Source organism: Falco punctatus, assembly GCF_963210335.1.
Source record: "Falco punctatus genome assembly, chromosome: 3".
In the NCBI taxonomy this organism is placed as follows: Eukaryota; Metazoa; Chordata; class Aves; order Falconiformes; family Falconidae; genus Falco; species Falco punctatus.
Window position 1 is genome coordinate 99,429,202 of NC_137582.1, and position 26,785 is coordinate 99,455,986.

Here is a 26,785-nt window from a genome sequence, read left to right on the forward strand (position 1 = left end):
CTTTCAGCCACTAATCCCAGCATCATTCTGCAAGTGGGATACTCCCCTTATTTCCAGTAATGCAGTTAACTGGGAGGCCTGTGCCCATTAATGAATCTGCAAAAAAGAAAAATGTTTCCATTATTTACCATTTTTACTGGAACGAGCATCTCCTAGAACAAAAGCTGAAATCAAGGCAAAATAGCTTTTCATGTGAGCAACAGAACAAAATCATTAGCTATCCCAGAGAGTGCATTTGTCTGCTGTCCCACAGGGTTTAAAATTCCTGACCTGTAAAAAAAAGAAAATCTGCATTCTCTTCTCATGCAGAGGGAGCAGATAAAGATGACAGGAAAAAGTAGGTATGTGTACAAAGAATCACTTTAAAGGAAATACGCTTAGATCTCAATGGATGTCCCTTTTGGCACCAAAGATATACTTTAATGTATAGCAGCACACACTATAGCAAAATAAAAAAATAAAAATCTTGCTAAAGTTCCCCAAGCTTTTGCTGTGAGCAGGGATAGCTAAAGGAGTTACAATAAAGAAAAGATTTTGCTTTGGAGCTTATTATCTGAGTGTCGCTTAACTATGTGACTGTCACTGACAGCTAACCGCAGATCTTTGTACAAAAGACAAAGAAAGGATTGTGACATTTGCAGTTGTGGTATAGCAGAACAAGCAGCAGCGCAAGTCAGCTCCCTGCTCTTGCAGGCAGGTAGAACTCTTGCATATATGTATATATATACACACACATGTGTGTGTGTATGAAACACTGCAATATCCTCGCTTTCTTATTCACAAGAACAGAAGAGGAAGGAAATGATGGCTGGACCCATTCTTCTGTCTTACACAGAAAAAGCTTTGTCTGAAGTCAAAGTTTTAGCAGGAATCATAGCATTTCACTTGCTTAGCACCTTCCAGTGCACTTTCTAACCTCAAAGCGTCCCTCATTAAATGAAGGATAAAGAAATGCAGCAACTTATACCAGACAAAATAAAGTTGCAACTTGCGCTGATAGTGCCTCTGTAATTCATGCTGCTTAAATCAATGGTTATGTAGGATCTGGCAAGTCAATGAGCCTTGCTCAGATTACAGGAACTCATTAATTCTACCTTTTATGAGTCTTTTTCCACCCAGTCTGAGGACATTTGGCCCATGTTCACAGTTCAGGAGCTAGCAGAACCATCCCTCAAAGAACCAGATGTTTACTTTAGCTGATTAAAAGCACAAAACCTGTCTGGCAATCCTATAAAGTGCATGTTTCTGGGATACTTTAGTACTTCCACAACGAACCCTAGCTCGAAAGATGATCATCAGAAACAAACAAAACATGAAGAAATAGAACTGGGAGCCCATCCACACGTATGAAATCCTGAAGAATGAGGATTGTTTCTTTTAAGAGCAGGAGGCCATAGCAGGCACAGCTCTGCTGCCAACTCTGCTGCTAGACGGCACAGGGGTCTCCAGCACTTCCCTTCCCTGAGTGCATTCAGTTTCCCACTCAAACTGGGAAAGGGATGCTGGAAAGTTTTCAGTTGCAAAGAGGTAAGAACTGGGCACCACTGCCTAAAGCCCATTTGCTTTCAAAAAATCTGTGCATTCCCTTGTTAAGCTTTTTAGGTCGCAGCTACTGACCTTTATTTCATGTGCTGCAATGCTATTGCAAGTAAAGCAACGGTTCACTATGACACACTTTTATTAACAGGGCTGGACAGAAAAATGCCTGAGGTAACAACTGGAGATGTTATTCAGGCATGGAGAATGAGTGCCTTTCCAGGATTTCCTTCAAGAATAAGCCTCTGGAGTGCTCATGCACCTGGATTTGCCAGGGAGGTGTGGTACTCTGGGTGTTTTTTGTGCCTGCAAGCCGAGTCATAACTTCAGCCCACAGAAGCAAACCTAATGAAAGGTGAGATTTTTCTTTTCCTTGCCACCCTTTGACATGTTTCTGTGAAGATGCCCGATCAGTGGAACAACAAGTACAGCCAGTGAGCACCTGCTGTTGATGTCCAACTAACGAGAGGGGCTCATGCCAATGTACACTTTACTCACATGCACATCTCCTTAGTAATGCTGGATAATGCTTTGCAAATAAATAAACGTACCAAAATCACTTCTTAGTCTTCTAGTGGTGAATAAGAACAGAGGAAGCCACTGGAGACAGATAAACAGTGACACACAGGATCTTACCTGCGACCCGTCTGTTCTAACACCCTGCCTCTGGTCCGAGCCGTCTACAAAGTGTCTTAGAAAAAGAAACAAGGAAACCTACTAGAGGTAATATTTGGGAATTTGAGATGCGTCGCCCCTTAAGAAGGGGTTTTCGTCACGATCCCTAAAAGTTAAATGCTAAACCTTGAGGTCTTTATACCCATCCAAAATGCTTTGGGTTTTTTGTTTGTTTTCTTTTTTTAGCTTAACAACTACAATTCTGGATATTCTGGTTATTTATACAAAAGCATTCAATCCCTTGGTTAATTCTGCTAAATCTTCTGGCCTCAGTAATGCCTTATAGCAACCCTTTTCACAGTCAAATCACATCCGTAGTCAGGGCCTCCCAAGCTTGCAGGCTTGCTGCCTCGGAACTGGTAACACGGCGGCTCTGTGGGCCTGAGGAGGCTCAGCACCAGCTCGGGCTCTTTGCCTATGGGGCACAACAAAGTAACAAAACCACCAGCCCTGCTGGGAAGCAGGGTGCAAAAAAAAACCAAGGCAGAAATTGGCATCTAGCCCCCAAATAACTCAGAGCTAGTTTTGCTGCCTGCCCTGCACATCAGGAAATTTCTGTCCCCATTCTTGGCACTACAGTAGAACCCAAAGCTCTATAACATCTCACAGCTGGCATAGATGATCTAGGACTTCTGGGTTCCCAAATTCTCTTTAGTTTGCAGGACTGGCAAGCAGCCTGTACTTGAGAAACAGAGCTGCTGCTGAACCAGGAAACTTACAGCCTGGGCTCTAAAGGTTTTATTTCAAAGTGAAATCAGAACAGACCAAGAGCAAAGTACTTAATTTTCAAGTTACCATGGAAATGTTAATATTTTTTCACCTCTTAATTTTTTTCTTCCTCTCTTTAAAATGGAAAAGGGGTTTTATGTTCCTTTCACAATCAGAAGTTTCGCACCTGTGCCAAACACACCTTTGGAATTCCTGCAGTCATTCCTGCCGTCAGCACAGGACCTGTGAAAGGTGCACACAGCCTGCCCTAAGAAACGCACAGCCAGGTTTTCGCACATGGATTTTAGGAGACTTTCTATGAAAATAGAGATCAAAATGGGAAATGAAGGACAACAGCTGTTATGCAACGTAATGTACACAAAGGAAAAGGTTTATCCTCATTGTGATTTGTTATCACTACTGTTTCAGGGACAATTAAAAGCAGCGAGTTGACTTTGATGTGCTAGTTATAAAACTTGCTGCAGAGCCTGATGGACTGCACAGAGACATCTTTACTGAAAAAGGTCAGAACTGCTTTGCATTTGAATCGCTGCTCTCTCCAGACATGCTACTACAGAACTCTATAACCACACACCAGTCACATTTGTAAAAAGATTCACTACCTGGACGGAAGAGGTCTATAATCTGTCATCACGCTACCTGCGCTAAAGTTATTTAAAAAAAAATAAACCAAGCATAGATCAACATTATTGATGGCAACTTAGGAACCGTCAGGCCATTGCACACTTCCATAGTTTCACTCTGAATCTGTAGAGGTTGACTATTAAAAATAGTGCTGTAGATGATTCTCTTAATGTACTAAAAAATAACCCCAAAACCAACCAAACCACCCAATCTGCCTTCATCAAGGAGGATGAAAGATTCTGTATAAATTGAAGAGAGAAACAAAAGTAATACTTCTAGCAAATAATTTGTGACATGACATTTAGAAAGTCATCAGTGTAACATCTGAGCTGAATCTGTCAGACTGAATTAAAACACCACAGGCTCGTGAGCGTAAGTATTTCTGCTGGGTTTGGTGCTCTGCAAGGTCTCAGAGAAAGCTGAAATTTGACAAGTTGGGAAGAAAAGAAAGAATGAAGTTTTAAAAAAAAGAAACAAAAATCACTCAAGATTATTTCTGAAAGTTTTGTGGCGTTTAGAACCAATTTCAAGATATTGTAATAAAACAGGGAGAGAAAACTCATGAGCTTTAAAGACTTGGATTTGACAGTGCTGGACTATTACGCTGCCTTTCACTTCATTGTGGGATTCAGATCAAAATAGACTGCCTTGTTTTAAAACCCTTCACGGGCTTACTCTTGCCAGCCAGTGAACTGTATTCAACAAGTACTGGCTTTCTTTCCATCCTTTCACAGATTCTCACCTCTAACAGTGCAAAAATTCTTTCTCTCTCTCTACTCCCTACACCTGCTTTGTGATCCACCGATTTACCTGCACAAACAGAACTCAACAGCAACAGAATGCAAACCCCTGCTCCCACAAAATCTCCTTTCTCCACCTTATTTTCCCCTCAATTTCTCCTCTCTCCTACTACTGTTTGCTATTTGCCTTGGTACCTCTGCTATCCTGACTGCAAAAGTCTACTCAGAGAGGCAAGCACCGCACAAAGTGCTCCACTTCCACTCTGCTTTCCATTTCCTACTCAATGTAGTTACCTCTACACTTGCACCAGAGTGCATACAGTATCCTGTTTATCCCGACAGTGATGGCAGATACTCTGGGAGGGATGCCTTACAAAACAAAAAGTATCATCCAGCTGCAATATTAAGATTTTTAAAAAAAAAAAAAATGATGCTAAGATTAGAGACTGCTAAGGTGGGGAAAGTATAGTTCTAAAATAGGTCAGATTTCAGTGCTTCCAGAAAACAGCATCATAATATCTTCTCCCATTGACAAAACACCTACAGCAACAGTTTTGTATGGAGTAGTAAACTCCTGGTGGCTCTGCTTTGGAAACAGCACTAGACTTTAAATCCTCCCTAAGCACACATGCTTAGCAGTTTAAGAAAGCCCTGGAAGAGCACAGCAAGGACTAGATCCATACCTGAACATACCTAACATGAAATAGCTTACAAACTTTAGAGGCTTTGGAAGACAAGGCCAGATGTCTGAAGTGTTTCCCAATGCAAAACATGTAATTGCAAAGGTTCTTTTATGACAGTACTATGGGGTTTAAAGATATATATATATATACATACATATATATATATATATATATATATTTGAGTTGACAGATTTTGACTCAAAAGAATACCTGCACCAACATGACCTCTGTAGCCCATGGAGGATGGAAAAAATCCTGATTTTTTCACCTGATACAGGTGAAAAGCTGTAACCTTTTCTTGGGTTGCTTACAGTCAGAAACCAGTAGATGGTAACTCCTTGTGCATACTCCAGGTGCATGCTCATCACATATAGGATACTTGCAGCAGGTGGAGAGGAAGACTATCTCTCTTCAAAAGAAGCAGGGTATGGTAGGTGACGATAAGAATCCTACCCAGATGTACTTAGATCCAGATCCTGGAGGAGTTCAGCAGAAAACCTGCATTTCATAGAATTATTTATCTATTAATGGGGAGAAAGAGGAGTGCCAAAACACAGGCTGCAGTAAAGGACACTGTCTTCTTTCTCCTGCTCTAGGAGGTTTTGCTCAGTTGCTCTGCCTGCTCGTAAATCCTTCAGCCAAAACCCAGACCTTTCAACAGCCCATTCCTCCCTCTGCCTCCACCTTTTTGTGGTGTGCTTTTCTGACCTTTCACTGTGAAATCTTTCCCAATTTGTGCCATGAGTCAGGGGTTTTGTCCTTCAGACCACACGCCTCAGAATCACATCCTCCGCAACAAGAAATCTGAGATTAAACCTTTGATCTGATCATCTGTGCTCTTATATGACTTTCACACATGGACCAGTACAGTGAAGTATAATAAAGTAGAAATATTCAATAAATATAAATATTTGGGTTATTTTGTTGCATGGAAGCACATGTGCAGCAAGTACCAAGTATCACAAGCCTGAACAAACCCCTCCATATCCAGCTCCTCAAGTAAAAAGCAAAACCACGTCTGTGGCTCAGTGCAGCTCTGCCCTCAGTTTGGTCTATCTAAAATGTATTTTCTTCATCCCAAGGTTGTGACGCTACCTTGTGTGTGTACAGTTGCTAAGGAGAAAGAAGAAACTACACATCAGAAAACAGAGGCCTAAAACACAGGGGGACCAGCACTTAGTTAAGGCAGTAAAGTGTCAGTCAGTCCCAGAGTAAGAAAGGATAGATGGCATTTTGTCCTGCGGTGAAAGTGGAGCTAAGAGGGAAACTGAAATAGCACCTGGTAAATGAGGCACTGGACACAAGAGCTTAACATATTTAACAGAGGAACTCCATATATCTATAGTCAGGTCAAAAAACTTCAGCAAGCCTCAAGGCAGCATCTCAGCAGTGTCCCAACCTAGGATGCAAGGATTAATTGAGGATGCTTAGAGTGCGTTGGGTCCTGCACCATTTGAGGTGTAATGTTGCCACACATCATCACATCATTTTGGGAGTCCAGGAACAGCAAAGAGATTTTTCCTATCTAAGCAAAGCCTCACGAACCAGCACAATATGAGGATGGGGAAACAGCCCTCTTTCCATTCCTCATTTCCCCCTCCTGGGTTTATTCTACTCCCTCTCCATCATCTGCTTAGAGATCACCCCGCAGCCCAAACCCAGCTGGCACTCCAGTATACTCATACCCACGCTTCCAGAAAAGCTGTGGCAATGTAGCTTCTGTCCATCTCTGTTCCTATAAATCAGTGTGCATGTGCCTGTGTTGGGTAAAGGAAGGGCAAAGGAAAGCTGTGACTTCTGACCACACCCCGCCTTCAAAATTGGATACAAAATCCAGACTACTGACTTGCCGTCATTGAGAGGAGACAGGTTTCTTCCTCTGATTTGTCATGCCTGTAGACCCCAAAGCACTCTGCTTCTTCAGGGGGATGCCTGGCTTGCTCAGTTGTTCCTGTGCTGAGCAGGGACTTCAGATATCCCAGCAACTGCTGGGAAGCAGATCCTACTTCTCCAGCCTGCAGAGATATTCAGAGTCTCTGATTTTGCACCTTTAACCCGAATTGGGTGCCAAGGTGAATGATAACAGCCCACAAGTAACTTGCAAACTTCCTTAAACACCGGAGACAAGGTATCCAGGAAAAAAAAACCCAAACCCATTTATCCTTTGCACCTTTCCAAGAAAAAAGTAATCACCATTAACTACTAAACACCATGCAACATTTGGTCCAAAAAAAAAGTTAGAAAACAAACCCAAAACTAGGTCAAGATCACTACATTATGTGTAAGCCCCATGGAACAAATCCCTTGCTATTGTCTTCCCACTATTGGAATTCTTTATTTTATTTGCCATTCTTAAAAAAAATAAAAGCTAATACCAATACAAACGACCCAGATACTCTCCTTTAAACCACCAACAAATCATTAACTGAGCTCAGAGTTAATAGCTTAAGAATATAAAGTATAATGTATTGTAACAGCAGTGATAGAAAGAAAAAGATTTAAAGAGCATGGAACTATTACAACTAGTTTTGAGAGAGCTCGATGTGAAATCAACCAGAAAATGATCATTCCACCACTATAAATACAAAGTACTAAAACCAAGACAAAGTCTCTAGCTTTGTGAAAAAAAAATCCATAAATAAAAAAAACCACCCCCCTAAACCATTTTAGGGGAAAGTATTTAATGCAGCTATAAAATAGAGAACTTGTTTTCTTTATATTAAGTGTAGCTTTGATTGAGTCTGTAGAATTAAACACTAATGTTATTGTAAGTAAAACACAAGGAACTAGAATTTGTGTTTGGCATATAATCAAGAAATAAGCGAGTCTCAAAGTTGAAGGATGTGATATGCCTTTATATGGCTTAGTTAGGGTTACTTTTCATGCACTGTAAAATAAAAGTATTCCTTGTGCAAATAAACAAAAATCTTTTCTCTTCAAATACTCACAGAGAGCTCACACTCTAATACTCTGTATATATACACTCGCTTTGCAAGTACAAACAGATTAACATGTATAACACTTTTGGGGTTTGGCTGGACATGTTCGATAGGTATAGCTGATTCTCAACATGTTCTCAACTACTTTGTACCAGACTGAAGGAACATACTATTACATTTTATTTTTTACAGCATTTTAGATGGCCCACTACAATTGATCATGCCTATAAAATACATTGGCAATAAGAAAGCTCAGTCTTACCAGCTCTGATGGTTTCAATCCTAAGTGTTACAGTATTTGATGCTTTGGTTAAATCTCCAGCTCTCAAAAGTTAGCAGTTGTGAGACCTGCAACTTCTCTTTAAAACTAACAGTGGTGTAAAAAACAAAAACAAAACCAAACAAGCAAACAAAAGTCCAAAAACCCCAAAACAAACAAAAACAACCCACACACTTGAAATCGTGACCCAATTGGCTCATTGAAACTTAAAACCCAGAAGAGACTATAAAAGACAACATACCACACACACACAACCCTTATCACTTAATAATTTGCTTTATTTTTCTGCATCTCACAACATCAACCTTTTGTAGAATTAATTTAACATCTTTTAAATATCTGGGACTGGTGGCACCAGAACCCAGACAAGACACTAAATACCAGCCCAAAGACTCTACCTAGAGACCTCATCCTGCAAAATTTCCAACTCTCCTTCTCTCCCTATCAAAGCCAACAGAACCCAGTACTTGTGAGCTGAGCCACCAATTTCTATAGGTATCACTGTGATATATTAGCATAGTGGCAGCATCCAAATTCCAGTTTCCAAAGCCTTTGGGACAGCATTAAGTTAAACCTCAAATATATAGTTGCCCTAGACGCCATAATTTCTGAACGCCAGACAGTTCTGCCATTGCTCCACTGCAGTGGCAAACTGAGACATTATAGTTACTCTGAACTGTGTAATCTCGACCTATGGAAAACCCTCTGCCTGGACTTTCCTGCTCTATCTCCCATCAGAAATCAATAGACAGGACTCATGTAAGGAATCTATGTGACAGAAAACCGGTTGCATCAAATCTCAGACTGAAAAAAAAAAAAACCCCAGACCTGTAGTAAAGCATATTTACAGGTGTCCAACAGGCTAAACATATATCGGAGTGGTGACAAGCAGAGGAAAGGTTATCTGAACGATGAAAAAGCCAGCCAGTGCATCAAAGCTACTGCAACGCACCCACATTGCTACTGAACAGCTAAAGGTCTGATCCTGGAGTCACTGTGAGTTGAATCATTAAGTAACAGAGATGAAAGGAAAGCTGTAAGAGTAAACAAGCATTTTTGGTTTGTGTGGAGCGCTTGCACTCCATCTTTCTAATGGAACCATCTCTGAAGTCAATACAAATAACAGACAACCTGTGATGGCTCAGGAAAGCCACAGCCAGCCCAGCACACCGCTGTACTGTAGCTGCTGCAGCACTGTTCCGATATCTGCCTTCCTCTCCCTTGCTGCCTGCCTTCCTTTCCCTTGCTAGCTACCCAATTGCATTTTATTTTTCTGCAGCTAGAATCTAGCTTGCACCTGTTGCTACTAATTATAATTTAAAACGTAACATGCAAAGGACAAGAATATACCAGTGGAAAGCCTGCTGTTAAGCCTACTGTTAAGATTTTATGTCTAGTGTACATATATATAGTGCAAGCTAATATGCACTAGCACTCGTCTGCTTATTCAGTTGCACTGTATGTGGAGCTTTATGAATCTGTGTGGACTTGGGATGAGTCAGTGAAATCAGATTGGTACCCCACAGATCTGTACAGAAGATTATACTTATTAAGTGGGTTTTCTCTTCCGTTTAAGGATATACAAGTGATCACATTATCACTGCAAGTCATGGTGCATAGCATACTGTAGGCAAAGAGTATTCCTGCCTAGTTCCTCAGCATGGCAAAAGATACACCCAGAAAAGAACAAGTATGTAAGAAGTGGGGTACATTAGTATTTACACTTTGAATTCATCTGCATGACGTTGCTTTATCTGGCCAGACAGAGGTTCAAAGTTGAACTCACCCAGTTAAAAAGACTCAGTGGGAAATTAAAATACAGCCAGTGATAAGACATTTCTGGGTGAACAATACAGGAGCAATTAGAACCACAATGGTTATGTCATTAATTGGGAGAATGCTCTTCCCAAGCCTCATTCAGAACTTACACACAGAGAAATTATCCCAGGCATCCTAAAACGATCTCCTGAAGAAGAGGAAGCGGGTAGGGGAGAAAAGAGAGGAACAAAAAGCATTTGTTTGCATCGGGACAGATGACTAACACTTCAGACATGCCCGATTCCTAGGTATATTCATGTTTTCCACATTTTCAACCTTTTTCTGCCCAGTTTTGATAAGAACCTTGACAAATAGATGATAGTTTCATTTGGAAAGTGTTACTGAGAGTAATTCAAGCCAGGTTAAAAAAAAAAAACAAAAAACAAACTGAGGGAGGATAAGGTAACACAGGCCTGTAAAATCACAAGTGTACAGAAGGGACAGGAATCTCTGATGCTTTCTTTCTCTCCCATTCTCTGTCTCTTTAGAAAAATGGGGGGGGGGGGGGGGGAGGGGGGAGAGAGAGTAGTTGGTTTGACACGTGACTATGCGGTTCTCCACACAACAGTAAAGAAACACGTACGATCACTTTCCAGAGGATTCTGCAGATGCTAAACGCTGGCGGGGAAAAATTTGGTGAGTTTTTGGAAGATAAATCCCATGAGGGTCAGTAAGGCCACAGGAAACACTTCCAGCTAAGGCAGGGATGGGGGGCTACTGTGGTGAAGCATCACACAGGCATCCCTGCGCTCCCCTTGCTCTTTGTTACACAGCCCGCCCGCAGCCACAGCTGGAGAGAGCCTGCTGAGACAGGCGGACCTTTGCTCGAAGCTAGTGTGACCACTGCCATGTCCTTACAAACCCCAGCAGGCACGCAGTGCCGGCTGCCCAGGAAAGCTTCCAGCCGGTCTCAGGTATAGCTAAACCTATGGCTGTAACTCAGTTGCAAATGGTGATGGGGTGATGGAGGGAGACTGATTAACCTGTGACATGGAGGATGTGAAGCTTCATCTGAAGAGAGAAAGCAGAGAAATCTACATGCATATATGCACACTAGAGGACTCTTAGGGAGCAAGGCACTCTTCCTTCCCTCCAGAGTGAGAGATGGAACAGAGACCATTATCATGCAAAGGTCCAAACCTCTCACTGGGATACACCCAGAGAGCCCCATAGGGGAAGCTGTGACACTTGGAAAGAGTGATCAGAGATCACAGGTACAGCTTTCTCCTGTGCCTTCACGTAAGAACCTGTTTTACCAAGAACTCACTAACAGCACTAATAGAGAACCAAGGACCTGCCGAGCCCATTTCAGCTGCTCTGCAATGCTTTGATCCCAAGCACTTCCTGCAGGTAAAAGGAGGGAGTATGCTGATAAGATGAATACAGATAATGTTAACTACCTTCTGAAGATAACCAAGAGGCACAGGGGTGGGGTGGGGAAGCACTAAATTACCTTTGGCTGAGAGGTCTGGCACATATGATCCAAATTCATTCTCAACAGCAATTAGCTTCATGCCACATAATGGTTGAGGTTGGCAGTAACCTCTGGAGGTCATCTTGTCCAACCACCTGCTCGAGCAGGGCCACCTACAGCAGGTTTCTCGGGACCACATCCAGACAGCTGCTGAATAGCTTGAAGGAGAGAGACTCCAGAACCTTCCTGGGCAACCTGTGCCAGTGCTTGATCACCCTCACAGTAAAAAAGTGGTTCCTGACGTTCAGAGGGAACCTTCTGTGTTTCAGCTTGTGCTCACTGCCTCTGATCCTGTCACTGGGCACCACTGAGGAGAGCTTGGCTCTGTCCTCTCTGCACCGTCCATTCAAGTATTTATATACATTGATGTGATCCTCCCTGAGCCTTCTCTTCCCCAGTCTAACAGACATCTCCACAATCTTGCAAGAAAAACAAGGCTGCGCTCAGGCCAACAGACATTTCCTCTACCTACACACATACACCTATTTGGAAGTGAACTAGGACTAAGTCATTCAATATTTCATCCAGCTAACATGATCCTGGACCCTGACTGGTGACTTTGCTGGCTTATCTGCAGGACCGTTTGCAATTCAGGCTGCCAATGGCTATTTAATACAGGGGGTACTGGGTGTTATGTTTAAACACATTTCTAGGCAACAAATTCATTTGTTGGCTTGCTTGTGTACAAATGTGAATATTGCCATTTCAGCACTAGTTCTACTTGCTAAAATTAGCAGAATATAATTACAGGTTTTTCATACAAAGTTATCCTAAAATATCTGTTACTACACTGTGAGGAAGAGATATCACATGATTAGTGTGTACCAAAGCAGACCTTGACCCCAGCAAGTCTGGGACAAAAATGTTTGTCTAGTCACCTATGGCAAGACAGGATTTTCCATGTGAAAACATTTCAGCTTAAGCTGAATATAAGACTTTGTTGGTGGAAGAGAAATCTAAACACACGCTATGGTTGCAGAGATATTTTTTCAAACACGAAATACTACAGCACTGGCTTCGTAAATCTGATACCGCTAATACTGCTGTCTGCCTTTACTCACAGTAGTGCAGACCCCTGAACTGCAGACCCCAGTTCCTTGCAGGCTGCCTCATAGCATCCTATCAGGGTCTTCTGTACAGTTTTAAAAATACCATACAGCTCTTCTGAAATGATTGCCAGTTCTTTAAATGAACTGAATTCAAGCAGGAATCTAGATAGAGTCTATATTTGGACTCTGATTACAGTTTAATCCTGGTAAATGTAACCCAATTTAGCAATACATTTACAAATAAGTGCTCATTTCAGTTATGAGCAGGGGTGGTGGGGTTTTTTTCAGTTTACCCTACAGCACCCTGAAGCAAATTTGAACTAAACCAAAAGTGGCCATTCCCAAATTAAACAGCCACTGTCTGAATCCCAAATTTCAAGCTGACTAGAGTTCAACAAGAACTTGCCTCCTCTTATGGAGGCGTGGGTTTCCTTCTGCCCCTTAGACTACACATTAGATGAATCTTTTCTTCTTCTTTGATTCCATAAATGCAGTCAAGCAACTACTTGACTTTACTGAAGTACCTAACATAAACAGATGTGGGTTTGTGTGTCCCACTGGGAAAATACTGTCTCTTCAGGCAAAGACAAACAGCATGAAAGATGTCCGGAGAAGTCTAACCATAAATTTCTGCTGCAATCTACAGATGAGCTCTGCCCACTTTCCAAGCTGAGCAGAAATCTTGGAGCAATGAGTTGTGCAGAACTGGACTTGGCCACTTACCCCTCTCATTTTGTCACAGCTGATGGAGCTCTCTGTGTTCTCTGAGGCCGTTAGGGGTATGACCTACTGCACATATGAGTTTAAAAGTTGGCCCCACTATACTTTAAACTATTTGCTATGTAGAAAGCATTAGTGTTTTTTAGGAATCCCCTGAGTTCACACAGGAATACCTGGTAGAATAGTAACCCAAATTCTTTGTGGTCAGAGCAACTCCTGCCTTGAAGGTGAAGGATGAGCTCATGCCAGTGCAGCTAATTCCACTCAGGGCTGGTACATCATCTTAGCCGCAAGCACAGAAACACAGGACAGACAGCATTTCAACACTTCTGGCTAGGGGATCTTGCCCTCAACACACATACTGATGCTTGTACATGGTCTCCTGGCTGTCTATACTCCTGTCCATCTGTTGGGATGGCATTATGCCAGCTAACAAGGTAGCACGCCAGCTTCACTAGCACAAACGTGCCAAATAAAGATAGGTTGTTTTGAATGCACTGCTTTCAGAAGACTGCAAGGACCAGGTAGATCCACTAAAGAAAAGAGAAAAAAAAAAACCAAACCAAAAACAAAAAAACAAGAAGCTTCTGCACATTGCCAGCTCTCCTACAGTTATTTTAGGTTTGATCTCTCCTTCATTTGCAATATTCAAGCACCTTTCCAAACACGGAAATCTGAACAAAGTTGTTGAATATCAGAGATTGCCAGGCAAAGCAGGTGGTATTTTAACAGACTCACTGGTAAGACCATTACATGCCTGCAGGAGGTCCTATCTCTCTCTCTCTACATCCCTCTTAACATCCTTAGGAGAGAGCTTTCGCGTTTAAATCTGCACATTTCTTCACCATTTTCCTTGTAATTGTCTCTATTCCTTCATATTTTAAGGGGAGCTCTTCTCACAGAAAAAAAAAGTATAGTTTTTCAAAGTATCCATTAGCCTATTAAATAGAGCCACAGTTCTTGCTGCTACAGCAAGTATATAGGAAGCTTTTCACATCCAGTAGTACTCCGTTAACTTCAATTTTACTGTAAGCTTGAAAATTACAGAACCAGCTCAGGAATCTGTGATATTGTTGTAATCACAGAGACAAGAACCTCCTTATAAGCACTGATTTAGGAGTCCGGAGAAACAAAGTCCTTCTTCTGAGAAGTCTCCTTGTGTTTGCAAAGTAGACAGCCTCAGTCCCCAAGACGAACAAGTCCAAAGAGCCATGATCTATAGGGATTCAGAAGCCAGCTAGCTTGCCACCTCTAGGCATTACTGAGCACTCTGGAAATACTGGAAATTCTCTTCCATTAAAGTTTTAAGCCCGAGATGCACGCTCACTATATAAAGAGTTGGGCAAACCTACAGTTTGTAGGGTGGGATTTATTGATGAACATTGAGAGGAAGCAGGAAAATGGAAAACAGTGTAAAGGACTAAACAAACAGGAGCAACGTGGACTGACTCCCCCTGGATTAATATTAAAGCCAACATAGAGCTGCCCCACAGCAGCCACAGGTAAGTACAAGAAAGTTGGTTTTCCTTTCAGAAGCAGAGCTCAGACAAGGCCACCTGCGTGCCTCCGAACGCCCTTCCTCAGGAGGCATTTCCCTGGGTGGAAATGCTCCACGTCGTCAGTGTGGGCACCTTTCATGTTCTGGCACAAGCGCTGGCTCCACGTTCCCAGCAGCCTGGCAAACGGCACTGCAGAGGGACAGGGACAAAGAAAGGGGGGATGTCTGTCTGTCTGTCTGTCTGTCCCAAAAAAGTTGACTGACAAACCAAGGGTCCTGCCTGTCTATATTTGCACCAAGTTCCCACAAACATTACATCAACACAATACAGCCATCCATCATTTTCTAAAGTCGTCGCAGTAGCAGGACCTTTTCTTCTCAGGTCAGTTCAGTCCAGTTGCTTCACTGCTCTGTCATTCAGATCCCACCGCGTCCGATACCAGCACAGTGCCAGGCTGGGCTCAGGTAAAGGCAGTGTTACATTCCTCATGACTCCAAAGCCAAAGAACAAGCCACTGCTCTACCCTACCCTTTCCTTTCTCCCACAGAGCCTGTGCCCTGTGAACAGAAAGAAAAGACTGTAGCTCAATCTACATGGTCTGGCTTTTAGCCTTCAGTACAGTTTGTCACTAACATCCCTAAACAAGGATCATACCCAGAAGCATCATTTTTGACAGCAATAGAGTATGTGCTGGTAGGGGGAAATATGGGGTGTGGAGACAAACAGATCTGGGAAAGGTTTGTAATAGTAAACACAGCCCGCACAAAGGTAACCATCTGCTGGGAGGTGATTCTGACATGTAAAATATTGAGCAAGTATGAATGAAGAGCAGCAAACCCCACCTATGCAGCAGACACAATCAAATCCGACCCCCCTTGAAATTTTTACTTGAATTAATGTTACCTTTTAATAACCTTTCACTGCTCTCTGCAAAGCTAACAGGTGTCATTAAAACAGCTGTCACCGTGCCAATCTTCCCTGAGACACCTATTTATTTGGATCTTTCAAGAGAAACATAAATGAAATCAGTCATTCTATATTAGAGGGTTCCTGGGGACAGTTAGTTGATTGGCATCTCACACTAGTGGGCAAGTCACCGCAAGACACTTGTAGAAGAGAGTATTTTCCCCGAAGTCCTGATGATTTAACATCTGACAGGAATATGTATATATGTATAGATTGATTTTTTTTTGATGAACGATACTCTGTGAAATATCAGAGAGAAAAATGTCAGACGTACATTGCATAGCAATCGAGGGCTAATGAAGATCCAGGTATTAAATCAATTAAGAAGTATCAAAAGCTACCTAATCATCAAGGAACAAAATTGGCACCACAATATGTAGTGAGTATGGGAAAGCCTAATTTACTAAACATACCCTGCAGTCACATAATTGCATGTAATTTTACCAGCATAATTAACTAATTTAATTACCACTTCTCAAGTGCATCAATTATTGACATTACAGAGTTTTCAGACAGCAGAATTACTGTGTGGTACATTCAGAGAATGCAAAATGCTTTGTACGCCTATTTTCCAGTCACAGTCAACAACTGAGAGGGAACACAAGCAGCAAAAGGGGAAAAAAAATTGCAAGTGCACCACACAGAGCACAGTTTGCTGGTCAGGTTTAAGAGGTGAACCAGACAAAACCATGTTTACATAGGACTGAAAAGTCAACAGCAAACAGTCAGAGAAATCAATGAGACAAAAGCTAAGCAAGGTGCTGAAACAGATGACTCATTTCTGAATAATGAGGTCTATTTTCAATGCAATCTATCCAGGAGGTGACAAGCTCTTTGAGATCTATCAGCCACCCTTATCTCTCAACCAAGGGCTTGATCTTACAGTAAGATCTGCAAGGCTACACAGATACCTGCACCAAGCCCCACTGGCCTCACTGAAGAGTCATAAAGGTGGCAGGTCGGTCTGCCCAAGTCTCAAAGCAGAATCAGAGCCCAAGGAGACTCGGGCTAGTATGTGGTAAGAAACAGGGATGTGCCTGAACCAACCCTAGATGCACCAATTCCCTCCAAGACAGGGGGAGAGGAAAAAAAAAAAAGTACAGAGATGAAGTATGGATGCGTTCTTATTAATTAAAATGTAGCTTTGCCATGTGGGATCATTACTCAGACTTGAAGAACTATTGATCCCCTGTTTAATGTTTAGGCACTATATGTAAATCTTTGCATAAAACCATTTTGTTTCAGCAATGAGCTTTTCAAAGTCAAGAGAGATGTCAGCATCTGCTCCCTATGGAGTCTTAAGAGTCAGTGTCAGTAAAAAATGGGCAGCGTCAGTAAAAATTATGCCCTGTCTCAGTAAATTTGTTAACAGGGTTGTTGGAAACCCTGGGAGCTGTGGTGTCATTTTTTTTTCCCATTGCCCTCTTGTACTTGACCTTTGCACAGCTGTTTCACAGTATCTGGAGATGGCTGAACTGTGAAATAGTGATTACAGGAAAGAGGGCATTTTAATGAGACAATACAACCTAGAACAAGAAGAGGGCATTCTTTCATATGCCAGCTGAGATCTTTAAAGTCTTTTTTGTCTTTCAGATTCAATTAAGAACAATCACCACAACTCACCCTTTTAAATCTAACGCTGATGTTCAGTTGCCCTTCTTAAGGTCACAAAAGATTACTAGATTCATCGTAGTGATTATTACATGCAAGCAGAGGCACTCCGTTGAAATAAAAGTTCAAATAAACCATCAATACCCAGAAGGAACTTCAAGTCATACAGAATAAAGCAAGCGCAGGCTGAGTCCAATCAGTCGCATCCCCATCAAGTCGCTGGGCACAGTAGCACGTGTGGTGAAGGCTCCTTCCTCGTAGATGAAAGAATAATAATGCAGAAGAAGAAACCCCACCAGAGCAAAGCTACTGCTACCCTGTCCTGTTAAGAAGTAGACTTCACCCTCCAATGAGTAGCAATGGCGCTATGTGAGGTCCAGCTCAGGCAAAATTTAAGCATGTCCTTAAATTTAAGCAATGGCTTAAGTTGAGCAGCCAGCTTGGAGTTACGCAGATAAGAATGTCTTTGACTAGAGATGTATCAGACTGGTCTGGTGCATGTGGCAGTAATGAAGCTTGCTGCAAAAGCACCAGCGACTCCTTGAACCTTCTTCAAAGGTTCTACGCAACAGCAAGACACAACCTAGTCCCATCTGGAGAGTCCTGACTTAAAACCACCATGTAAAAAAATCCAGAGAGTGAGAAAAACATGTGTTGCCATCATGGGCAGCAGAAGGAAGAGAATGGAGGAGTAAGGGAACCACATCATTTTCACACTAGCAGACAAAATGACTTTTTGTAAGCAAACCTGATGAATGATGCTCTTCGTGCTGCTCATTCTGCAGGCTGCTCTCTGTACACCTGCCATGTGGCCGCTATCAGTGAAAGCAATTCCAGTAATGACATTGATGTGTGAGGGGCCTGCACTTGTGAGACACCAGGCCTACAACATTATTCATTGCAGTTTTAAGTGGGTGGTGGAACTTAACCAGTCAGCTGAGTAAGTGCATATAAATGAGCATAAACAGACAGCAAAAAGAGCGGATGAGTCAGTAGCAGCAGGAAAGAAAAAGAAAAAGAAAAAAAAAAAAAAAGAAGAGAAAATGCAAAAATCATCCTCATACACTGTCAGCCCTAGCAGGGATTGTCACACTATTCCAGCCTTCAGATGTGCTCTTGAGTGATGACTGCAAAACCTTTAAGAGGGCTGTGGTCTTTGCAAACACCAGCAAGAGTTACCAATCTGTGGTGAATGCATGCTGCTAGCTGTATGTATTTAGCAAGCCAAAATGCAAATTACTAATAGCTTGTGCAATGCAGAACTTAGCAATTTGTATAGCCATTTGTATTCCAAATTGAAAAATTGCACCTTGAACTAGCTATTAGACGTCATCATCCCATACACCCTGCAACTGGTGTGGCCTGTCGTGCTCTGTGTGCAGTCACTGATTTAAGACTTTGTCATGATGGGAAAGTTTGAGGTTGATCACAGATGTGGCTGTGATGTGCTTCCCTCGCTGCATGCAAGCTGAGCTGCCCACTTTCCTGTTTCACAGGGATTCAAGAAGTGGAATTGGGCATTCATGCTCATCAGCACTGTAGCATCCCTCTACCTGAGCTAGGGACCAGACGGATGAATTGGAAAGAATAAGATGTTTCCTAAGTCATCTTCTCTTTTGTCCTTTCCAAGACCTTCCCTGCAAAGTTTTTCCTCAGCCTGTCTTCTCAGAGGAATTAATCTGGATGAACCCTTTTCCCACATGCTCCATTACCCTTTGGCAGAGCCTGGGAGTTTGGTGACGTTTCTTGGTGGGTGCTCTTACTGCCACCGATAAAGGAAATCATGCTGCACGCTTCACTAACTCAGCTGGACACTATAACCACCCAGTTATCATGGAAGTGAAATCCTCTTCAGCCTTAATTCCAAATGTGGTATTTTGGACAAAACCGAGGTTTTCTCCTCTGTTGTGTACCCATGCTTTCTAGATGCTTCAGCATCCCTTCAACATGGAACGTAACACTGCAGATACAGATGGGAACAAAGCAAGAAGGGCAGCACAACACTGTGAAAGGCGCATGACCAAGAATAGCTAACCATCTGGCTCTCCTCATTGGCATTCTCAGTATCACGGTTTTCCCTTGCCGTTGTATGAAGAGGGAAAACAGGTTGAATCTCTTCTCCTACCATACATTTGTGAACCAGACTGCAAAAACTGGCCCAAAAGGTAGCACATCTGGTTAATGTCTCAGTACTCTGCTAATTGTTTAACACAGAAAATCTGTTCTGAGCTGCTCTGGATCTCTTTTACATAGCTGGACTCTCATGTAATTGCTATCCATGCACCAGGGTAGCCGAGAAAGCAGCAGCCTGCATACCACATGGGCTACCAACGCACAGTAGATGGCAAGGAGGGTCAGTACTGGGCTTGGCAGCTCTGCCAGAGCCCTTCAATTAACCCACGCACCATGGAACTCCCAGCAAGAAAAGCATCAATTATTAGCCAGCCTGGCAATTCCACATTGGGGTGGGTGGGTAAGAAAACAACCAAAGTACATCATAGTAATGTAGTGAAAATAAGGAGGGGTGGAGGTGTCTGGGTCTCACTGAGGACCTTCATTCTATATTACATGCCATTTTGGCAGTTGAGAAGGAACAGAAACAGAATTAAAATCTAGTGCTGCTTACGAACAAGCGAGCACGGCTCCATTACATCTATTATGTTCACACAGCACAGTCAGACCAGCTACCTTCCCACTTGGTGCTCTTCAAAGGTCATACCATTAGGGGCAGGTCCAGCCAGCAGAAAAAAGAAAAAAGAAAACAAACAAACAAACAAAAAAACCAAACCCAAACAATTCATATATATATATATTTATAAAATGGGAAGATGACAGTTGGCAAGAGCTTAAAAATATTTTAGTAGGTACCTCAAAAGCCACAGTGTAATGATTAAAAAAAAGAATCATGCCGGTTACAGAAGTGTAGCCAGGCTTACAATGGCAGTGAAAGCATCTGTAATTTTTCAAATGCATATATACAAGTGGGAGAAAGAGGAAAGTTAAAATTATAAGAATAAAACAGAAAATAAACATTGCAGAAAATGGAGAAGGGAAGCAAAAAGACAGAACAAACCAATAGCCCACAGAGCCAAAGAACCAGGACAAATACTTTAAAGTTCTTTATGAACAGAAGGACCTTTCACAGTGACAATAATCTATTACTGGATGAAGAAAGTTGTTTTGTGAGCAATAATAGCAAAAAGCTAGAAATCTAAGAAAGAGCCAGATGATCTAATACTGGCTGAACAAACCAAAAACAAAATCCCCAAATATGCCCTGCCCTCCAGGGAAAGACAGTGATCCTTCCACTGTTTAGTTAAACTAGAAGAATAAAGTAAGATTTTACTACAATTTGTAGGATTATTAATAGGGAGCTAGAATTTTGTAGTTGTCTTCTATTAAAGGGCAAAATAATGTTGAAAAAAAAACCAAAATAAGGCTTGAAAGCTGCAGAAAACAAACCACAAATAAACTCGAGGATCTTATTTTGAGTTTTGCGAGGATCTAACCCATTGGCTTAGTTCACTGTTTTACAAATGCTTCATCATCCACATTCCCTGCTCTCAAAGGGCTGATGGACTAGCATGACCTGAGGAGAGAATACAGTGCACATGCACATGTTGATTTATACCAGCAGGAAATCTGGCCCTCCAGGTTTTGGGAGGAACTGGGTTTTATTCCTATTTTTGTTCCCTTACCAAGATGAAAGACGAGAAGAATTCAGAACCAGTTCCAAAGGTGCAGGTGCTCTGCACAGTTCTGCTAGGGGGTGGGCAATATTGGCAGGACCTCCTCAACACTGCTACATCAATACCACACCTTGGCTCATCAACCAGTGAGACCAGCTGCATGAGAGACAGTTAGGAAGCTTCCTTTTACACCAGTCCAGACATTTCCTTTCCACTACCAATTAACTACCCACAACACAGAAAAGCTTATCAGCAACATCAAAGACTGCATTCCTCACTAACATACACAGTATGGCAGATAACGTCTCTGGCTGCATCAGATTTTCTAATTAAGCATGTGGGAGTAAGGGAAAGAACAGGGGGGTTTAAAAAAAAAAATCAAGCAGAGCACACTGTTGTTAGCAGTCACTACTGTAAACTGAAATACAGGTGCCATTAGCAATCTGCTGTCTGCTGAGCTGCACTGCTCTGGGGCCTCGCTTCCCAGTTGGTCTCTTTTGTCTCTCTCAGAAAGCAACGTACAGAAGGCTCCTTCAGTGTGGCAAGGTGAAAAAATAGCACAATGATTGTACATTTGCCTTTGATACCTAGCATCTCACAGGGAAAAAAAAAAAAAAAGAGAGAGAAAAAAAAAAAAGGAACCAGATAATGAAAGCCATTGATTTCATAAAAAGACCATGTTGCTTTAAAAAACAAAAGCCAAATGGAAGAATCAAATAACAAAAATGTAATAGCTTGAATTGCATATTAAACAGTTAAACAAATAACTCACTATAAGGAATTTATTGGATTAATTCAGTTCCCACCCACCCCCTCCCCCAGCAATTTAAAATTCACTTGAAAGTATCCAATTGAGTTGAGGGCAAATCTCTATTTCAACTCTCTGCAAGTGCAAGCACAGACAGTTCAATATTTTCCTTTCAAACTCTATCAGTTAATTGAGAGTATTTACACATTTTTTTTGTTTCCTGAATGAAAGAGTGCACATGCACTTCCAGCACAAATAATTGTGCATGTAGTTTAAAAAATTGGTGTCTTTACGTATTTGTGCCAGCAAAACTTGACAGCAGGAACATTCGCAGGAAGCAAACACAAAGAAGACGTCACTACAGATGAAGCAAATTAATTTTCAGATTGAACATTCCCAAAAATACTCTCCAGCTACAGACAGATCATTATGCTGAAGTATGAACTGTGAAAAATTAACAACAGAAAATATGCAGTGCTTACTTTGCAAGCCTCAAATTGGGTAAATCACCTTAGGTCTTGTGGCTGCAGTAGCTGCATTAATTGCTCAAGATCTTGTTCCTAGATAAACTTTTCTGCATGGAAACCAAGTCTTTGTTTCATTATTAAATCCTAATGCAAGCTGATGGTGCTGTACAAAATCTTCTCTTGAAATTCCAGTAGCAGCTCAATTCAGCTTGAAATTGGAAAACTGCATTATTCCGGTTTAGATGTAGGAACCTGTCACATGCTGCTTTTTGTTGTGTTAAAAACAAAACAAAACAAAACCAAAAACAAAACCACAAAAAAACAAAGACAGACTTAATATTTGGTTAATATGTTTCTCTTTGCATAACATTACTGTCTATATGCAGGAAAGAAAGAAGCAGCTGTTGCAAGCCTAACCCTTACTCATTAATCTTCCATCACCTTGGGACTTCCAGTGTTGTATTCTCTCTTACAACACCAGCTTTCCATTCGGCAGTGGTACCCGAGCACAAATTCCCTACAAAACCACCATTGGACCTGCTAGACCCGCTTGTACCAGACCCAGACACCGAGGCTCTGCACACACCGTCACCCAGCAGGGCTGGGGCATGAGGTAGCACCATCTCCACCTCAGTCTTGCAGAGCCTCTCTACTAGCAACTGCTTGTTTCGAGGGGCACATGAGGCACCCCAGGTGCAGTATTTCCTCCCGGTAGCACCAGAAGCAATTTCAGCTCCCTTGCATCAAACTGCTGTTCTGAGGTCTGCACTTACTCAGACACTTGGCAAATAGCCTGAACCTTGGAGTGCCCAAGTTACACCCAGAAACTTACAGATTCAGCGGCAGAGGACTATCTCCTCCTCCTCCTGTTGCAATGGGCTCATCTTTGCCTGATTTTCTTCTCAGCCTCCTTTTGGATGCATGCCCAAATCCACAGATGTGCACAGGAGGTAGATGGCACTAGAGGTGCCCTTAAGCACCTCAGCTGTTACTTCGCACTGCCTCCCAGGTGTTATTAGCAGAAAACATGCATTGCAGAAACCACAGTAGGATTCTCTTTACACCAATCTTGTTTTTAATCTTTTCAAATTCTCAGGAAACAGAGTCAATGGGTACTTGGGAGTCAGAGCTGTACGACTTCCTCCTCCTCATTAGATTCAGTATTTATACAAACATGTAGTAAAGCACATTCTGGTTTCAAACCTCTGTTTGTAGCATGTCAACACTCACTCCTGTAGTAAAGTCCCCACTCTGGCCAGCAATCATAGGCTTGCCCAGCTGACAAAGTAGCATCACCCACCGCTTGACTCTGCCCTCAGCCGCCTCTCTGTGGGCGTTCAGGCTATGGGCACCGGACAGGGGAAGGACTGCTGTGTCTGTGCTGCAGGCAACTTCATCCAAAGCCTCACAGACTGTCTTTAAGCTCTTCTGGATGAGTCTGTGGCCTGACATGTCACTGTTGCACTGACTTACATATGAGGTAAATTCAGTGAGACCATTCAGTTCCTCACAGCGTGCTCTGATGGTAGGAGGTAACTGGTGTTACTGATGCTGTTCCTCACCAGCTATCCATTACCACACATGCACATGCTGGTACAAATATAGGCTGGGACACATTTAAGAACAGCATAAGCTAGTCAGAGCAAGAGTTATGCAGTATTTCTTCTGGAAGGTGCCTGTAGAATTTGTGATGCTTTCATAATACACATTATAAACAATTTCTGCTAGCATACATACAGAATGCATACACCAATAATGTGTGTTGCAGAATTACTAAGTCACATAGCACTCATCTCAATGGAACTGAGCATAAAACTAAACTCCTAAAATAGATAATATGGTCCACCTTGGGATTAACTTCTGTACTTCTTTTTATTCAGGTGACACATGTCCATACTGTCTTTCCTTCTGGTAGTCGGCCTGATGAGGATCAAAAAGCACTCTTACCTAGCACAGTAAATGCAAACTAGCTTTCACACTAAAAAGGGGAGAGAAAAAAGTGCCAACACCTTATTATTCTTTGTGCTAAGTGTGCTACTTATGCTTACCTCATCTGCGTTTAATAGGTTGCCTTCAAACTCCCTCCATAGAGCTACAGATTCTCATGTTAAACACGGAAGCTCCTGACAGCTTTCTCTTTCCTAGGGCAAGATTGCTCAACTAACAATAACTAAGATACCTTTTGACGAGTGCAGCTAAGAGCCAGTAAAGCTTAGTCAATCTGCATCAGTCTGTCTTGGCACCTTTCAGTTCCATATCTAAGCGATGGATGCCAAAGTCTCCGGCAATGATTATAGAAAATTATAAAAAGGAAAATGAATGCAAAAGCAGAAATCATATTAATCAGTTGAAGGAAAATACTTTTCCAACTACAATTGTGGCTAAAACCCATAAATTAGATGACTGGAGTAATAAGACATGTGAAATGGCTTTTAAGTCCAATACCAGCTCCATGCAATAAATTTCAAATGACATCCAGGCTTTTAGTGGAGGGGATGATTTATTGCAGTCTGCAGGAAGAGAGCTTTCATGGATTATCTCTAAAGTGGCAAAACTCTATTCTGAATTTTTCAAAATTAGTGCAGCTCAGTGAATGTTACTGACAAGCAAGCCCAAAAATGCTTAAAAAAAAAAAATGTAAGAAAAATAGCAAGCATGATTTAGGATATCCATGGAATTTGCTAAGGGAACTACATCTTGTCCTTTCATAAACCAGAAGAAACAAACAAACAGAAGTAGGAAAAGAAAGTTGCTGCATGCGTTGTGTTCACCTGGGCTTCTTTCAACCAGAGGATTTCACTAGTGAACTTTCTAAGGCAGCATTACTCACCTTTTGATGCTAAAAGTCTAGAAAACAGTTTGGCAGATAGTGCAAGTTACCATAAACCCCACAAACCTAAAAGTACTCTTTTCTACTATTTTTGTCATTAGGCAACACGAGTGAAGCACTGGCCCCAAAAATGCTCTCCAAAGACAACCTGGAGCCTACGTGGTCCCATTTCCTTCGAGCGTCCAGAAACAGACTTTTTTTCCTCTCCTCTGGTAAAAGGAATCAGACAAAAACTTGCCTGCACTGGAATCATAGGGTGCCGTGAGGTCAGCGTATCAGCGCTGTGATGCTCTCTGCAGGGCTCCTGCATTGCACCCAACTAGTGAAGCGTCGCATGGTGTCCCCGCTCCAAGTCTGCTCCTTTCCCTGGGATGAGGACCACTGGTAAGAGCCCTGGGATGTTGTCACAGTTGCATCCCTAGGTACACCCCTGCTCAACACTAAAAGCAATTGTGTCTAAGGAGAGGATATTCCAGGGGACAGGCATAAACCTCTTCAAGAGGCATAGATGTACCTTGGCTAAAAGCTGTTAGATGCCGTTCCCTAATTCCCCTTGCTTTACTGTCTAGTGAAAGTAAATAATTCTGGTAATTCTCAACACATGGAACACTGAATTTGCATACCAACAGCAGTTACAAGTAGGGTATATTTGTGTTAAGTAATGGAAATGTTATATATGGAAAACATCTTGCAGTTTTCTAACACCTTCCATCCAGAATAGTTCTAAAATATTCTATGGACTAAGTAGAGATCTCATTTCACTGGCATTCAGAGTAGAAAGTAAAGATCTATGCTTTAGCCAATTAATTTATATAGAAAATATACAGTGGTGTGGTTTAGACTCCCAGGAGAGAACACAAGAAGATACCAAGAGTAACAGCTTGGCTTTTACATGACTGTTGATGATGCTTTGGCTTTCATTAGACCCTTTCCTACTAAAGACTAACCATTAGCCTTTAAAAGCATGTATTCAGAGCTGGCCTGGATTAAGAGCAGTATTTCACTAACTCCACGGTACATATAGCTCTGAGATTTCCCCTGCCAGTCACCTATCTGAAGTTCGATAGTAACACTTTATAGGAAGTTCTGGAAGCAATAAGGGATTCATGCAAATATCTTTTAAAAGGAAGTCCATCCTAACTTGAGACCTACACTAAAACAGACTTGGAAAAAGTAAATTAACAGCTTTACCGCACAGCCCATTCTCATCTACTGTTTTGTTTTTTTGAGCAGATCACAGCCTCTTTATGAAGCTAGTCACCGACGTTATCTTCGTTTTACAGATAAAATGAGGCACAACCCAGTGAGATTACTGGCTTGAAGCTGTTGGCAGGCCAATGACAAAGCTCCAAACAGAACCCAAAGTTTCTCACAGAAGTGCTGTAAACAGTCAGATACACTGCAGGTAGCACTGATTAGAAAGTACGTAACTGGGAAGGCTTTTGAATTAAATGGATAATTTTTACATTCTAACCCTATCTGTGTTCAAGTGAAGCCAGACACACACCCTTCTTCATCCTTGGCTTAGGGTATTCAGGCACATACTAAGCATTTGTCTTACTCAGTTCTCCATGTAGCACAAGCCATGCAAATACACTGAAATCTTTAGGAAATGGCAACTTCTATTCATCATCAACTACAGACAAAATTCAGAAGAAGTCTCTTTTGCTGTCATCACTTAATAACCGCATAATTTCCCAAATGCCCA

General features: G+C 41.9%; 1 long non-coding RNA gene across 2 annotated transcripts in view; it reads right to left on the minus strand.

The window, feature by feature from the left end:
• LOC308060149 overlaps nucleotides 1-26,785 on the minus strand; it is a 181,262-nt gene that overhangs the window by 117,830 nt on the left and 36,647 nt on the right. For both annotated transcript variants that reach the window (XR_013926620.1, XR_013926621.1), the window contains exon 1: nucleotides 1-26,785. This exon is cut by the window's right edge and continues 36,647 nt beyond it. This is a non-coding gene — a long non-coding RNA (uncharacterized lncRNA).